Genomic DNA, 17,764 nt, shown 5'->3' with positions numbered 1-17,764 from the left:
TTTCATACCGTATTCTTGGGGCAGTCCTTGAAGTCGTGCCCTGCCACATGACAGATCCTGCAGGTGTCCTTCATCTGGTGGCCCTTCTTGCTGCATTTTGTGTAGACCTGCGGCATATCGGGTTAGTAGATGAGGGCCGAAGAGTTGTCCAAGGACAATGACTGTGGCAGGTGCTGTACGGCATCCGGGTCTGAAGGGTCTTTGTTGAGGCGGACGATGACAGACCACTTGCCGGTCCAGAAGCCGTTTCCGTACAAGATGTGGGTGGGATCCCTTACCATGGTGCAGAACCGCTTCAGGAAGGTGACGATGTCCTTGACTGGGATGTGTGGATTCCACATAGAGACGATCACTCTCCTTTCTTCCCTCTGTACAGGGCAGCTGCCCACAAAGCGCCTGAAAGGGGATTCCAGTCTTGCTGCTTTGACCATCTCCCAGTACCTTTTGAGGATGGCCACGGAGGCAAAAGTGATCCAGAACATCCCTGCGAAGGGCGAATGGATGCTCACCACTTTTGGCTTTGCGAATCCCTGTTTCAGGACCATCTTCTTTCCAAACACGTCCTGGCTCATGTCCGGCACTCTCCTGTCCACTTCCTTTAGCTTCAGGACGACGGTCTGCCTCATCCAAGAATCCAGGGGTGGGGAGCCGGGGCTGGGATTCTTGCCTTCCTGTTGCTTCGGGGGGGAACGGGTGCCGCCGGGTCAGTAGCCAATGAAGTGGAGCCTGAAGGGTCCTGGTGGGTTTCTTCCGTGGCTTTCCTTGGTTGTCTGGCATTCTTCTTCTTGGTCTTGGTCCGCTTGGAGGTTGAGGCCATAGCTTCTTCCTTCTTGCCTTCTTCCTGGAGAATCTTCACAAAGCGTCTCAAGTGGGCGGAGCTATGCAAATATTCTCCTTCTTGCAGGGCAGAGTCCTTCCGGGGAAGGTCTTCACCGAGCTTCTTTTCTTCACCGGGGTTCCCCGAAGTCGAAGACCTTCAGGCCAAAGTCTTCAGTCCTCGTTGTCGGGGTTCCTCTTCGAGTCTTCGCAAAGATCTTCTGCTTGATTGCAGTGGGAGAAAATATTCCAGTCGTCCAGAAAGCAAAGCTTTTAAATATTTTTTTCTTCAATGTATTCACTGAGGAAAACAAACTGTCAGATTAAATGCTGAATATAAAAATAAATTCCCCATTAAAAGTGTCCTGTCTGACCCAGGAAGAAGTACAACAGTGACTTAAAAAGATTAAAATAGACAAATCGCCAGGACCGGATGGCATACACCCCCGTATCCTAAGGGAATTAAGTAATGTAATAGCCAGACCCTTAGTTCTGATATCTGCGGACTCTATACTGACAGGGAATGTCCCACAGGATTGGCACATAGTAAATGTAGTGCTAATATTCAAAAAGGGTCCAAAAACAGACCCCGGAAACTATAGGCCGGTAAGTTTAACATTTGTTGTGGGTAAACTGTTTGAAGCTTTTCTAAGAGATGCTATGTTAGAGCATCTCAACGGAAATAAGCAAATAACGCCATATCAGCATGGCTTCATGAGGGATCGGTCATGCCAAACTAATTTAATCAGTTTCTATGAGGAGGTAAGTTCTAGACTTGACAGCGGCGAATCAATGGATGTCATATATCTGGACTTCTCCAAAGCATTTCACACTGTACCACATAAAAGGTTATATATAAAATGAGAATGCTCGGACTGGGAGAAAATGTCTGTATGTGGGTAAGTAACTGGCTGAGTAATAGAAAACAGAGGGTGGTTATTAAAGGTACACACTCAGATTGGGTTACTGTTACTAGTGGGGTACCTCAGGGGTCAGTATTGGGCCCTATTCTCTTCAATATATTTATTAATGAGCTTGTAGAAGGCTTGCATAGTAAAATATCAATTTTCGCAGATGACACTAAACTGTGTAAAGTAATTAACACTGAAGAGGACAGTATACTACTACAGAGGGATCTGGATAGATTGGAGGCTTGGGCAGATAAGTGGCAGATGAGGTTTAACACTGACAAATGTAAAGTTATGCACATGGGAAGGAATAGTGCAAGTCACCCGTACATACTAAATGGTAAAACACTTGGTAACACTGACATGGAAAAGGATCTAGAATTTTAATAAACAGCAAACTAAGCTGCAAAAACCAGTGTCAGGCAGCTGCTGCCAAGGCCAATAAGATAATGGGTTCTGGGCTCCTGTGAACAAGGCAGACACAGCAGAGCTGGAGAGGGTCCAGAGGAGGGCAGCTAAAGTAATAACTGGAATGGGGCAACTACAGTTCCCTGAAAGATTATCAAAATTAGGGTTATTCACTCTAGAAAAAAGACGACTGAGGGGAGATCTAATTGCTATGTATAAATATATCAGGGGTCAGTACAGAGATCTATCCCATCATCTATTTATCCCCAGGACTGTGACTGTGACGAGGGGACATCCTCTGCGTCTGGAGGAAAGAAGGTTTGTACACAAACATAGAAGAGGATTCTTTACGGTAAGAGCAGTGAGACTATGGAACTCTCTGCCTGAGGAGGTGGTGATGGTGAGTACAATAAAGGAATTCAAGAGGGGCCTGGATGAATTTCTGGAGTGTAATAATATTACAGGCTATAGCTACTAGAGAGGGGTCGTTGATCCAGAGAGTTAGTCTGATTGCCGGGAAGGAATTTTTTATTCCCCTAAAGTGGGGAAAATTGGCTTCTACCCCTCAGTTTGTTTTTTTGCCTTCCTCTGGATCAACTTGCAGGATGACAGGCCGAACTGGATGGACAAATGTCTTTTTTCGGCCTTATGTACTATGTTACTAATGTGTGCCATTACGGCCCCAACATTCGACCGGAATTATAAAAATGTAGTATGGGCCCCCACCCCAACCCAGCAATTTAAATACTTCAGTGATTGGCTGAGCATCAATCCCAGCCATTTCCTACATGATGAGACAGAATCAGGAAGTAGAGCATAGTGAGGACCATGGCACCTTCGGAACAGCAGTGTCGGGGATTCGACGGGTAAAAATGCTTTACATTTTTTATAACATTTCCTGCTCAGGAGAATTCTTTTAGATTCATAAACACAGAATTTTAACTGCACTGTATCTTCTTGTTTTTGATTAATATCAATCTGTCCTGTATTGTTACAAAACTATATGTTGCATATTTCCCTTATTTCTTATTTTTATTGAATACAGACAATAAAAAAAAAAACTGACAATAAAAAAACGGTCATTTACTGTACTAATGCAAAATTATTTGGTGTGTATTCTGCTTTTAGTCTAATTAGTATGGCTGGCTTAAACCCTCTACTCAGACCACCTGGTTACATACTAATATGTGTCTAAAATCTCTGTAAACCCAATCTTACTAAAACAATTCTCTATACGGGATGGTAACTGATGTCTAAATCGATACTACACATTAATGAGTCACTAATCCCCAATATAATGTGTGAAAAAAAATTAACTACCAAGTGGCACCCAGACTCTTCTTGGCCCGTTCACCACCTTAGCTTAATTAGGCCTGGTGCATCTCCAAATATATTTAAGAATAATCTGGCTGTATTCTTGCCAAGCCTTTTTGGCAGACAAATCACTTTTACAGTCTTTATAATAGTACCAGGCAGGAAATTTCATGCTTCTTCAGTTCCTGTTATAATTATGGATATAGTTGGCTGGAATATGCCTAGGGTACAAAGGTTAATCTATTTATTCTTAAGATAAAAGCAGTCAAGCATTAGAAAAGATTAGAATGGTACTTTTCGGATTGTTTCACGCAGTTTTTGTGGCAGAGTTTCATGTAGATTTAGGGCGCAAAGCCAGAAGTGGATTGGAATTACAATGGAAGAACTTATACATCTCCTTCCTGCTGGAACCACTTCTGGCTTTGGCTCAAAAAACTGCATCTAATACTACAATGCTATTTTTTTGCCAAAAAAATGCTGTGTATGAAACCTATCTTATGGGGCGTCTGTCACCACATACTTCTCAATTAAACCAGCTGACAACGGAGATGTCTACTTGTTGGATGAATAAAATGCTGTTTGTCCCATCTCGTTTAGTGGCTGCAATGTGGAGAAATCAACATTTTTTTACTATTCAAATTAGCTCCTTGGTGCAACAAGGGCGATGCCATTGCACATCATTGCACCCAGAGGCTCTGCTTCCTTGCTTCTAGTCCATGCCCCTACCACTTTGACTGTACATGTGCCAGCCATCTTCTGTAGTCAAACATCCAAGTGTGTGACTTCAAGCAGGGACAGACTGGGAACTTAAAGTGGCCCTATGTTTTAGGTGAGTCCAAACTGACGGAACATGTGGCAACACAACATAGGGCCAACATAAGTAGGCAGGGCCAGCAATACTGTAATGCAGGACCATTCACCAGGACCTGCCCTGACGTCACTACGCTCACCACGTGGTGAGCGCGATTATGTCATCAAAAGCACTTTTGCAGGTCCTGAAAGAAGAAGAAAGAAGACGATGCCGGCTGTGCGATCAAGTGGATGAGTTGAGTTAATTTTTTAAATTTTTTAACCCCTCAAGGCACATTTTACCAAGCATTCTGTATTAAGAATGCTATTATTTTCCCTTATAACAATGTTATAAGGGAAAATAATAAAATCTACACAACACCGAACCCAAACCTGAACTTCAGTGAAGAAGTTCGGGTCTGGGTACCAAATTCAGTTTTTTATCACAAGCATGCAAAATGCATTGCACTTGCACTGAAAAAAATGAACAACGCAATGCAATCGCAGTCAAAACTGATTGAAATTGCGTGCACACTCACGCGGGTTTCAAGCGATGCACCCGGGACGCATCCAGAGAAAATCCGGGACGCCAGTCTGAAAGAGGCCTTAATGTTCTAAAATTCTGGATATTGTAGAGTACAATACTTGATACTGGTTCATAATAATGCTTTTTAAAATTGTCTCTTGAGAACCTTTAGAATTTAATTCAGTTTTTCATTATTATACCATGAAATTTCTGAATAAATTAGAAATACTCATTGGACTTCATCTCACATGACAATCATCTCATATTAGTTTAATAAGATGCATTTATTAATACATTTAAATAAAAATCTGATTTTTTTTTTGTAATTAGAACAGGTATAATGTCAAAAGATCAAATAACTAGAGCCTATGAGTCAGGGATTAATCTGTGCCCAGAGAGGGAGACGAGACCTCTTGGTGACCAGGGATATTGATTTAAAATCAACGTATTTAGTGCTTTTATAGATGATCCGCATTTAGCCTCGGTTAATAAAGAAGAGAAAGGTTGCATGTAAGGCTACTTTCACACTAGCGTTATTCTTTTCCGGTATTAAAATCCGTTAAAGGGTCTCAATACCGGAAAAAAACGCATCAGTTTTGTCCTAATCCATTCTGAATGGAAAGCAATCCGTTCAGTATGCATCAGGATGTCTTCCGTTCCGTCCCTTGCACAGTATTTGACCGGACAAAATACAGCAGCATGCTGCGGTATTTTTTCTGGCCAAAATACTGCACTTGCCGGATCCGGCATTAATTTCCATAGAACTGTATTAATGCCAAGTGTTCCGGAAATTGTCACATCGCCGGATCCGCCGTCTAACAGATCCGGAAAAAAAAGCTTTCCGTTTGTACACGGCTTGCCGGATTCGGCAGGCAGTTCCGTTGCCAGAACTGCCTGCCGGAATCAAAAAACGCTAGTGTGAAAGTACCCTAAGCCAAGGGCTAGGATTTCTTTAAAATGTGATATTCATCTTTGAACACCATTTTATACTGTAGTATACATATAGAATTACTCATATCATTATTTTGCAGGCTCCAGAGCTGAAATCTCAGAGCATCCGTTCAGTTCTTAATATCTCATCACCTAATTGACTTGATGCAGAACTGGCAGCTATCTCTGTATGCACACCAATATGGGGAATGCTGTCAATCTAAGTAAGGCTATCCACAGAACTAATAAGCGTAGAACGAGCAGGAATTTAAATGGGTAAAGTACAAATTATATTAAATCTGCTCCTACAAATCTGTAAATTTGCTCAGCTCCTCCTGCACTATAACAGGTTGCCTGCGGATCAGACACTGCGTTCAGTGTCACAACTTCCCATTAGCAAAATACTATGAAAGTTGAGCATGTTTTCTGCACAGGATGGTTTTAAAGCTTGATCGCCACTAGGAGGGGCTATGTGCATGTAATATATTATCAGCAGAGCTCTATAAATCAATGCAAACCATGCTAAATCTTAAAAAAAAAATGTGATGCTTTGTACACGATGATAGACTTTGTAATAAAGAGCTGGTTTACAATATAAAACATTTTCCATTAAATTTTTCAGCTACAAATGGTTCCGTTTTTTTTTTGCTACTTTTCCGTTAGCAGCCTTTATTAAAGCTCCATTATTTTTAGATGAGTCTTGTCACCTTGAAGAACATTTACCTATAAAAAAATCACTCTCGTCTTACTCACATTGTTAAGAATTATATTCAGCTGTTTCTCAAAGGGCATAAAACCAAACAAGATAACTGCCAGCAACTGATATAATGATATAATTAGTATAAGAATTATATGACCATGACATCGAACCATACAACTAAACCTACAAAAATTGCCAGTCTGCATGATAATCATGAAAAATGCTTTATTAAACAATTAATGAAGAAAAGTTTAAAAACAGTGCCGGAAAAATGGCGACATGAATGGAGCGAACCATGAATGGAGCGAACCATATGGGCAATAACATGCATCAAATGAATATAAAGATACCACAACACATTGCAAGTGCAAGTAATAGCCGTAATAATATAAAAAAACTGAATGGTGGCCCATAGTGTATCTCCGTCCTTCATCTGGGGGTGGTGTCATCACTGCAGAGCATGATTTAAATGGCACCCAACCAATCAAACATAAAGATAGTCACCTGTTTTACATATATATATATAAGATGAGATGTAATGAATACCCTCCTCATGGGTCACATGATTAGCCGTCCTCTCACTTGATGACATGGACGGTTCTGCGAGATCTTGACCGCGGCATTAATTTATTTGAGGCACCTGCTCAGGCTAAAGTAGTACCATAATGCCCCCTCTGGTGAAAAAGCATAATGCATCTCCTCCCAGACGAAGGATCGTGAAACGTGCGTCGTGGTTGGCGCCATCCTGCATGATGCCACTGCTTTTTGTCTGTTAAAATCACTAATGTGACCTGCCAACCATCACATCTGTATGGCTGCTGCTGCCGCCTCCGTCATGCCACTAGCACAACCTTCCTACCATGATTTTTTGTACGCCTGCTGCTGACGCCTCCTTATTGCCGCTAATGTGACCTGCCAACCATCATGTTCCTTATGGTTGCTACCACCGCCTCCATCATGCCATCGCCGCCATCATGCCACCACCGCCATCATGCCACTGCTGCGACCTGCCGACCATCATCTTCCATAAGGTTGCTCCTGCCTCCATCATGCTGCTGAAATAAACATATAAAAGTCTCTCTTTACAGTACAAAATATAACGTGTAGCTCCTCTAGCAGCAGTAAATGCAAAGTATATAGTCTGGCATCAGATGAGGAGGTATTGTGACTGGTTGGATAGCAGTTTAATAGCACTTGCAGGCACTTGTGGAGATAGGTGTCCACTGTGATACAGGCTTCATGTTTGTCTTGCCTAGTGGTTGTTTAGGTAGGTGATGGTGTCTGAGTTGTAGCCCCTCACCTTGTAGCAGTGTCTGTAAATCTGTAATTTCGCTGATTACTCTGCTGTCTTGTGACACTGATGCTTTTATGAAGCTATGCTCTTAATTTTGCAGATCTCTCTGGAGTGTTGGTCTCACAGGAGAGGTGAATCTGGTTTCTGAATATCTCTCTCTGGAGTGTTAGGGTACTTTCACACTAGCGGCAGGACGGATCGGACAAGCTGTTCACCCTGTCGGATCCGTCCGGCTGCTATTTCGCCGTGCCGCCAGACCGCCGCTCTGTCCCCGTTGACTATAATGGGGACAGGGGCGGAGCTCCGCCGCAGCACGGCAGTTCGCGGTGAGAGGCCGCTGGACTAAAAAGTCGGACATGCAGTACTTTTAGTCTGGCGGCCTTTCGCCGTGCACTGCCATGCTGTGCCGGAGCTCCGCCCCCGTCCCCATTATAGTTAATGGGGATGGAGCGGCAGTCCGGCGGCATGGTGAAATAGCGGCAGGACAAATCCAACAGGGTGAACAGCCTGTCGGATCCGTCCTGCCGCTAGTGTGAAAGTACCCTGTCTCACAGGAGAATTGAATTTGGTTCCTAGGAGTAGGAGCTCTGACATGTGCTTCCTCACTTCTTGCTCTCCTGATAGGAACTCCCTCTCCTTAGCCCTGGTCCTGCCAACCATTCCTCCTCTGGCTGGCATAAGGCATAAACACTTGAAAATACATAACATAGCAATTCATAACATATAGAACACAGTGCATGTCTGGTATTATAGCTGATATTGATTCATAGGGCTGATATGCAATACCTGACTCAAGAGCAAGAGAAACAGGTAAAAGAATGCTGATTGCATTGTCACCCAAAACATACAGAGACATACTGGTAAGCACATAATATAAATTTAAATACACTTAAAAAGCTCCAAGAGCATCAGTGGGTGGAACCAAGGTGTGACTTTGTTAATTAGCCCATAGGACAAAAACGTTGAGATAAAATAACCAATATTACAAATAGTTTATGTATAAACAATTAAGTTTATGAAATCAAATAAAAAAGATACCAATTCATACGTGTTTAGCAATGATAATAAATAAATATAAAGTATAGGGCGCATAGCAAGAGGCCGATCTTTTTAACAATATATCCATGGCGAGGAAGGGGAGAGAACAGCACATGTACTCTGTCATTCCTCCTGCAGACAAGTGGTTTTAGGTAAAGGACTCCTAGGAATACTATCTGGATGAAAATGGGGCCAGTGATTATCAGGTGAAAAAGATTGTTTTACAGATCAGCTATGTAGTCTCTTCTTTGTCCTATATTGACTATTTGCAATGCACCTATCATGGATTATTTAATATGGATTATTGAGTGTCTAGTAAAGCATGTAAAGAGAGGGTTCGATCTTTACAGTATATAAGTATGTGATGGATCATACTGCTTCTACAGTACCTTATAATTCTAGGAAACATTGGAAAAGGGATCTAGGATCTACAGTTGCAAAAAAAAGTATGTGAACCCTTTGGAATGATATGGATTTCTGCACAAATTGGTCATAAAATGTGATCTGATCTTTATCTAAGTCACAACAATAGACAATCACAGTCTGCTTAAACTAATAACACACAAAGAATTGAATGTTACCATGTTTTTATTGAACACACCATGTAAACATTCACAGTGCAGGTGGAAAAAGTATGTGAACCCCTAGACTAATGACATCTCCAAGAGCTAATTGGAGTGAGGTGTCAGCCAACTGGAGTCCAATCAATGAGATGAGATTGGAGTTGTTTGTTACAGCTGCCCTGCCCTATAAAAAACACACACCCGTTCTGGATTTGCTTTTTACAAGAAGCATTGCCTGATGTAAATGATACCTCGCACAAAAGAGCTCTCAGAAGACCTACGATTAATAATTGTTGACTTGCATAAACCTGGAAAGGGTTATAAAAGTATCTCCAAAAGCCTTGCTGTTCATCAGTCCATGGTAAGACAAATCGTCTATAAATGGAGAAAGTTCAGCACTGCTGCTACTCTCCCTAGGAGTGGCCGTCCTGTAAAGATGACTGCAAGAGCCCAGCGCAGACTACTCAATGAGGTGGAGAAGAATCCTAGAGTGTCAGCTAAAGACTTACAAAAGACTCTGGCATATGCCAACATCCCTGTTAGCGAATCTACGATACGTAAAACACTAAACAAGAATGGATTTCATGGAAGGATACCACAGAGGAAGCCACTGCTGTCCAAAAAAAACATTGCTGCACATTTTCAGTTTGCACAAGAGCACCTGGATGTTCCACAGCAGTACTGGCAAAATATTCTGTGGACAGATGAAACCAAAGTTGAGTTGTTTGGAAGAAACACACAACACTATGTGTGGAGAAAAAGAGGCATAGCACACCATCATCAAAACCTCACCCCAACTGTGAAGTATGGTGGTTGGGGCATAATGGTTTGGGTCTGCTTTGCTGCGTCAGAGCCTGGACAGATTGCCATCATCGAAGGAAAAATAAATTCCCAAGTTTATCAAGAAATTTTTCAGGAGAACTTAAGGCCATCTGTCCACCAGCTGAAGCTCAACAGAAGATGGATGTTGCAACAGGACAACGACCCAAAGCATAGAAGTAAATCTACAACAGAATGGCTTAAACAGAATTTAATACGCCTTCTGGAGTGGCCCAGTCAGAGTCCTGACCTCAACCCGATTGAGATGCTGTGGCATGACCTCAAGAAAGCGATTCACACCAGACATCCCAAGAATATTGCTGAACTGAAACTGTTCTGTAAAGAGGAATGGTCAAGAATTACTCCTGACCGTTGTGCACGTCTGATCTGCAACTACAGGAAAAGTTTGGTTGAAGTTATTGCTGCCAAAGGAGGTTCAACCAGTTATTAAATCCAAGGGTTCACATACTTTTTCCACCTGCACTGTGAATATTTACATGGTGTGTTCAATAAAAACATGGTAACATTTAATTCTTTGTGTGTTATTAGTTTAAGCAGACTGTGATTGTCTATTGTTGTGACTTAGATGAAGATCAGATCACATTTTATGACCAATTTGTGCAGAAATCCATATCATTCCAAAGGGTTTACATACTTTTTCTTGCAACTGTATTTCAGAAGAAACATGGGAGATTATGCAAAACTCAGTATATTGTGGTTCACAGAACTCTAACCATAAAATGTGACAACATATGATTTTACATAAGTTTTATTATTCTCCTCTGGATTTATATTATTTGGTTGTAGGGATTCCTCTAGGTGTCCTACATGTGATGGGATGGGAGCCTATCTTTTTCATATGTATTGGGTGTGTTAGTAGGAAGTTGTAGAGACAAGTTAAATTGACTTTGAAGCTTAAGATGGGACATGAATTGGAACAAAATGCCTTTTGCGGCGTATTTAGCAGCCTCTCTACATTCCCTGGTAATACTGTGATGGTTAGGGTAATAGGTTTTCAGATGTGAGATTATTAATGGCTAGGAAGTAGATGTCATTTAAAGGACCATCTCATTAAGCATGGCTCAAATTATCTAATCAGATGTATGACTAAAGCCTGTATTACAATGGCAGATTTTCTGCCAGATGATCACTAATGAGCGTTCATAGTAGCATTTGTTAGCGATCATCTGGCACTCTAATACTGCTGCTGATTATCCGATGAATGAGCTTGTTCATGGTGCAATCATGATCTGTTAGCATGCTGAAAGATCATGATTTGCCGGCGGCAGATTGTACTGTCTAATCACAATCTGCTGCCAGCAAATAACTAGACAGCATGGGGATGAGCGATGGCATACCAATTGCTACTCCCCATGCTGTGGAGGAGATCACTGAATGTGATAGCAATAGTCTCCTCTGCTAGCAAGCAGGCGATTCCCAGAAAGGAACGCTTCCCTCCCGACAATCGCCTTCAGAATCGGCTGGTGTAATCCAGCCTTAACTCTCCGCACTCCGTTAAAAGGGCCTAAGAAGAAATATCTTGAGATTTTTTACAAGCCTTGGGACATGACAAGGGAAAATAGCCAAGCCAAATATACATCCATAGGCAGCTGTATAGGTTTAACAGGCTTGTAAAAAAGTTGGACTGATAGGGAGTAAATTCCACAAGGTGACGCTAGCAAGATGATTCTCTTACCTTGGGAGATACCTCTTTGTATATTATTTTCCTATGGAGCATTGTCTATAGGTCTCCATACCATGGAGAGCTTCCAATAAGTTTCCCTCCACAGCTGGTCTCTTTAAGAAGACCTAGAACTCTGCCTAAGTTATCGTTTTCTTTGATTTCATGGACTTTATACATATGCATATGAATTTGTATTACTCGTTACTTTAGCTCAATAGATTTATACTATGGGCTAATTAACATAGTCATGTTACAGATTTACAGATTACAATAAAGGATACTCCCCACTAACCTGACAGTGTCCTGCTCCCATCATCACTTTATTTTGGGTGACCGATCTATTTTACTATATAATACTGGGATTTGTGTCTCCAGGAGCCTCCTGGATTTGCAGCACGCTGTAAATCCACATTCGTAACTGATGTTGTGGCTTTGCGCAACCAAACAAGGGGATCACATCAGCTAGTGTTCTCTGGTGTCAACCAGACTAATGCCCATGTGTTGATATACTGCTTTTGCTTTTAGTATAGTCAAGTCATGAACAAGAGTAGACCTGTTCCTGCAAAAATATAGCTGCAATATAGCTTTCTGTTTCTTGCTGTATTCCTTCTTAATTATTATTCCTGCCACAGGTTGATACCCAGTAAGCTCTGTAGCAGTATTCTTCATTCAGTCCATATAGAGGCATAACTAAAATTCATAGGGCCCCAACACCTAGTGTAGGAAAATAAAAACAGCAGCAAAGTATAATTGTACCAATAATAGTAACATATATCAGAAAAAAAACACATTCTAACAAAAATCCCCATAAAAAGAGCACAATGTTCTTGCACCTGATAACCAACCCCCCCCCCCCCCCCCCCCAAGTCTGGACCCCAAAGCAAATGCTATGGCTGCTATGGCTGTAGTTACACCCATAGGCATCAACTCTGACGTCACAACAGAGTTAATTAATATTTCAATACTTCTTAGGTTTTCAGGAGAGCTCATGGATCCAATTTCAAAGTGACAATGAGTAATTTGACCCAGTGGCTCCACCAAAGCCCCATCCTCTTACCTGGAGAGGGATAAAAGCAGGAGCATTGCAGCAGGTAAGAGAGACCAGAATTGTCTAATTTATTTTTTATTAATAAAATGGCGAGATAGGAATGATGTAAATATATGGTTACGTTCCTTTCGCTGCTTTGCATTTCTTTTTGCTTTCTTTTATAGAACAGCCTGATGGTACAAAAGTAAAACACTAGGTGCTTAGAGTAGACTGCCGTGAAGGCTGCTAATCCTTCTTACGAAGTTTTGCTTAGATCGATTTCATTGTTATATCAAGGACAGACAACTTTTCCATCATTACTGAATTACACAACATTTACTGACACCTCCACTTATCTTAATCTGATTAATATTACAACTCCTACCATTCTGATTGGTAACCTCTTCTCAGATAGATGCCACTGTCATGCATACAGTCTATCTTGTTAAATGGCTCAGACAAGAAGACGAGCATAATGTTTTATGCAGAAAGGCTCTTGAGATATTTCAGTGCAATGTGGCAATCTATCATATAGGTTAATTACTTCTATCTATTCTCTGTGTATCCATTTCTCTATATCCAGTGCCATAGAGAAAATGCATTGTCTATATTTTACAGCTGCATGCACGGCTGTTTGTAGTATGTGGATTGGAATCCCAGTAGGACTTTCAACTTCCATTCACTGGTGTTTCAACTGCCATGTATCGCCTTTAATCCAGGTTGGTGGAGGTCCTGGCCAAAAATGTCGGTCCCCGTAATAGTGTCATATAGTAGCTGATGACAATCGAATATGTACCAGGGCAGTACCACACTGTCCTCAGATGTCTCCTGTTGGGGGAAACAAGGCATGTTAGATTTTATTATTTTTATTATTATTATTATTATTATTATACCCTATCTTTTATTATAAAAGTGAATGCATGCTTGCTTTCCAGGTTTCTCCTAGTTAGAAGCACAGGACGGAGAATAGAGCTGTACCTCTGTTAATAAGTGTTAGTAAAAGTGGCATGATTTTGCATGAACCCATATTGAGATGCGCGCCTAGGTGTAACCTCTTCATAATCATCTGCTATGAGACCCAGAAGTTGAGGGAGCCCACCCAGGTGCAAGCACTATATACTTTTGTGCAGGGAATAAGTAACACATTGGTGGCTTTTTACTATCTTTTGTTACGTTATGAGTTGTCCGATATTCAGTGCTATTATCCATACTGTTAATTATTGTTACTTATGCTGCTGTTTCGGTTTTACCAACATGGTAAACAGAATAGGCTACTTGCAAAATAGTTTATTGTTATGTAATGTCATTTGATGTATTGTATTGTACCTGCATAGTTGTACCTGTATGGGTAAGTCAGGGTTAACAGTCTTGTAGTAGGCTAGGAGATGGACTTAAGTCTGCCCCTAGCTTAGAGTGTGTGAGTCTATTGTTAGCTGAAGAAGAGAGTAGCTAACTGATCTCGCTCCTCAGTAGACTAGGCCTGAGTCCCAGAGAGTCAATATATCTGAGATAATTGCATCAGGAAAGCCATCTCTACTTTGCTGTACTCCAGAAAGAGAAAGAAAGAGCTAGAAGGTCTAGAATCTTCATGGCGGAGCACTGGAGTCAGTCAGTAAGGTATTCATTGCTTAAGGCTACTTTCACACCAGCATTTTTGCTGGATCCGGCAGTGTTCAGCAAAAACGCTTCAGTTACTGAAAATACAACCATCTGCATCTGTTATGAACGGATCCGGTTGTATTATCTTTAACATGGCCAAGACAGATCCGTCATGAACTCCATTAAAAGTCAATGGGGGACGAATCCATTTTTTACTGTGTCAGAGAAAACCTATCCGTCCCCATTGACTTGCATTGTGGGTCATGACGGATCCGTTTTGCTCCGCATCCCAGGACGGAGAGCAATCCGCAACATGCTGCGGTTTGCTCTCCGGTATGAAAACGGAACGGAATGCATTTTGAAGCATTCCGTTCTGTTCAGTTACGTTTTGTCCCCATTGACAATGAATGCAGACAAAACTGAAGCGGTTTTTTTCCTGGTATTGAGACCCTATACCGGAAAATAATAACTCTAGTGTCAAAGTAGCCTAAGGCTGATTGAGACTTTACTACAGTAGGAGGGACATTGCTAAGACCCCCTTAACACTTTGACACGGTCCTGGCCAACTGTATCTTAATACTGTACCCCTCATCTGGGAATTATAGACACTTTTTGCAAGAACCTTATTTCCAGCCTTAGATTCTGCAGAGAGAGACTTTAGAAAGATTTAAAGAAGGGGTAGTACAATCCCCACCATTGCTTATGTACATACATAGCTATTGGGGATGATTTGCACTGTGAATTGTTTGGAACTCTGTTTTGATACCATTAGATGTACTACTACTACCATTCTTCACTTTTGTAACAAGAGACTTGTTTATTCTTTACAACTCACCTGGTTACTGACTCAAGCACCATTTGCCGGCCACAGCACCTACATCTCCTGCCTTCAGTGGCGGCTTGACCACCACCAGGACCACGCAGCCCTCTGGGCCCTCTTAGCCCAGGCTTTAGGGAATAGGAGCCACCAGCTCCTGTCCCTGCTGTTCAATCTTACAGGCCTATGAATCAGTGCAGCGGCACAGGCGGTCGTGTTCAACGTGACCTCTTGCACCAAGTCTTTGGGCAATGCAATGACATTGTCACTTCTGCCTGCACCCGGATCCGAATACTTTAGTATTTGCATGTAATAAAAAATTTTGCATAGCCACTGAATTATTTAACAAAATGTATCTATATAGCGCCACAAGCTGCTTGTTTTTTTTTTCTTTGTCCTGCTCACTTAAAAGGCCGCACATGCTCAGTTTCATCCTTTAACTGCCTCCTGAGCTGTGATAGGGAGAGCTGAGACATGCCCCCTGAGCTGTGATAGGGAAGGCTGAGACACGCCCCCTGAGCTGTGATAGGGAGAGCTGAGACACGCCCCCTCAGCTGTAGCAGAAAAGACACTCCCCTTCAGCTGTCAGCTTGATATAAATCTAGCAGAGCAATGAATGGGGAGATCTCTGGATCCATGTGAGGTACAGGGCCGGTTCTAGCTTTGTTGTAAAGAGATTGTCATGTTCTATATGATGTATGATTCTAATTTTTTACATAAGTCATGGGAGAACCCCTTTAACATCTTCACCGTCTCTAGATTGACCTGCAGTTAGAGTCTGGCTATCAATACAGTCAGCCTCTAGTATATATTACTGCCTTTATTGAAGTACATCACTAGTTGATACATATATTTTACTGTCAGGAAGCTGATTATTACCTGCCTTGATGAATTATAAATGAACAGTGGATTTAGTTTCTTACAGCTGAAAGCTTAATCTGACCGGCTCAAGAATAGAACACCAATTTATAAGAATTTACAAAGTAATATACTTCAACCTATTATTTCATTTTGTGATTTAATATTTCAATATGTGTCTTAACATCAAGTTTTAGAAAACCTCTCTGTGTTCAAGAGCAAAAAAATAAAATAAAATGCGTAGAACACCAGGGTAACTGGAACGAGATATTTATTGGCCTACATAAAGAGAAATAAGAAACAATAAGAATAAATTGAATTGATGCTAAATCGCTTAAGCTGTAAGCCAGTCAATAAAACATGAAACAGAAAGGAAATGAATAATGAACTTTATCACCTATAATTGCCATTAGATTTCCCTAAGGCATATAAGCTTTGACTGGTGGAGTTAGTTTACAGAACAGCAACATAATTCCTTGAGGTATCATACAACACAAAATTGAAACTGCTGTGTTCACAATTGCAAATCGAAGTCATTATACGTGTGTTATTGAAATACAGACTACAGATCACAATATGTTTTACTACTTTGGATGCTTTATTCTTACGCTTTTATTGAATTTTATTCTTACATGTAGACATTTGCTCTAATTTGGCCAATTCAGTCTAAAAAACCATAGCTGCCTTATTCTAGAAACAGCGCCACTCTTAAATAGGAGCTGTGTGTGGTGCTGCAGCTCACCCCATGGGTGCAACAAACAGGGATGGACTGGCAATAGACTCTATTGGAAAATTTCCCTGTGGGCCGATGCCCAGGCCGCCGTCTGAGCCCTCTTCACTGCCACTGGCAAGGAACATAATGATCTGACATTCTCTATGTTAATTAACGCTGGGAGAAACAGGTACCTATGTACCAGGCCACCAGTCGCAGGTGCCCTCCTGTCATCCTCACAAAGCTGAGACAGTTGAAAACTGTGGTACAATATCTTCTGCTGCACTATGGTATGTGGTTCTGCTGAGGCAGTATTCTCTGCTGCACTATGGTATTTGGTTTTGCTGAGGCAGTATTCTCTGCTGCACTATGGTATGTGGTTCTGCTGAGGCAGTATTCTCTGCTGCACTATGGTATTTGGTTCTGCTGAGGCAGTATTCTCCGCTGCACTGTGGTATTTGGTTATGCTGAGGCAGTATTCTCTGTTGCCCTGTGGTATTTGGTTCTGCTGAGGCAGTATTTTCTGCTGCACTGTGGTATTTGGTTATGCTGAGGCAGTATTCTCTGCTGCACTGTGGTATTTGGTTTTGCTGAGGCAGTATTCTCTGCTGCACTATGGTATTTGGTTTTGCTGAGGCAGTATTTTCTGCTGCACTGTGGTATTTGGTTTTTGCTGAGGCAGTATTCTCTGCTGCACTATGGTATTTGGTTCTGCTGAGGCAGTATTCTCCGCTGCACTGTGGTATTTGGTTATGCTGAGGCAGTATTCTCTGTTGCCCTGTGGTATTTGGTTCTGCTGAGGCAGTATTCTCTGCTGCACTGTGGTATTTGGTTATGCTGAGGCAGTATTTTCTGCTGCACTGTGGTATTTGGTTCTGCTGAGGCAGTATTCTCTGCTGCACTATGGTATTTGGTTTTGCTGAGGCAGTATTCTCTGCTGCACTGTGGTATTTGGTTTTGCT

At 41.7% G+C, this 17,764-nt stretch overlaps 1 protein-coding gene across 4 annotated transcripts in view; it reads left to right on the top strand.

The window, feature by feature from the left end:
* The window catches only part of DNAJC5B (DnaJ heat shock protein family (Hsp40) member C5 beta), a 206,692-nt gene that overhangs the window by 116,561 nt on the left and 72,367 nt on the right, over nt 1–17,764 (top strand). For all 4 annotated transcript variants that reach the window (XM_044295271.1, XM_044295272.1, XM_044295274.1 and 1 more), the window contains one exon: nt 12,762–12,880. The gene's annotated coding sequence lies outside the window, so the exon portion shown is untranslated. The remainder of the gene's footprint in view (nt 1–12,761; nt 12,881–17,764) is intronic.

Source organism: Bufo gargarizans, chromosome 5 (genome assembly GCF_014858855.1).
Source record: "Bufo gargarizans isolate SCDJY-AF-19 chromosome 5, ASM1485885v1, whole genome shotgun sequence".
NCBI lineage: Eukaryota > Metazoa > Chordata > Amphibia > Anura > Bufonidae > Bufo > Bufo gargarizans.
This window is presented reverse-complemented; position numbering and strand designations above follow the sequence as displayed.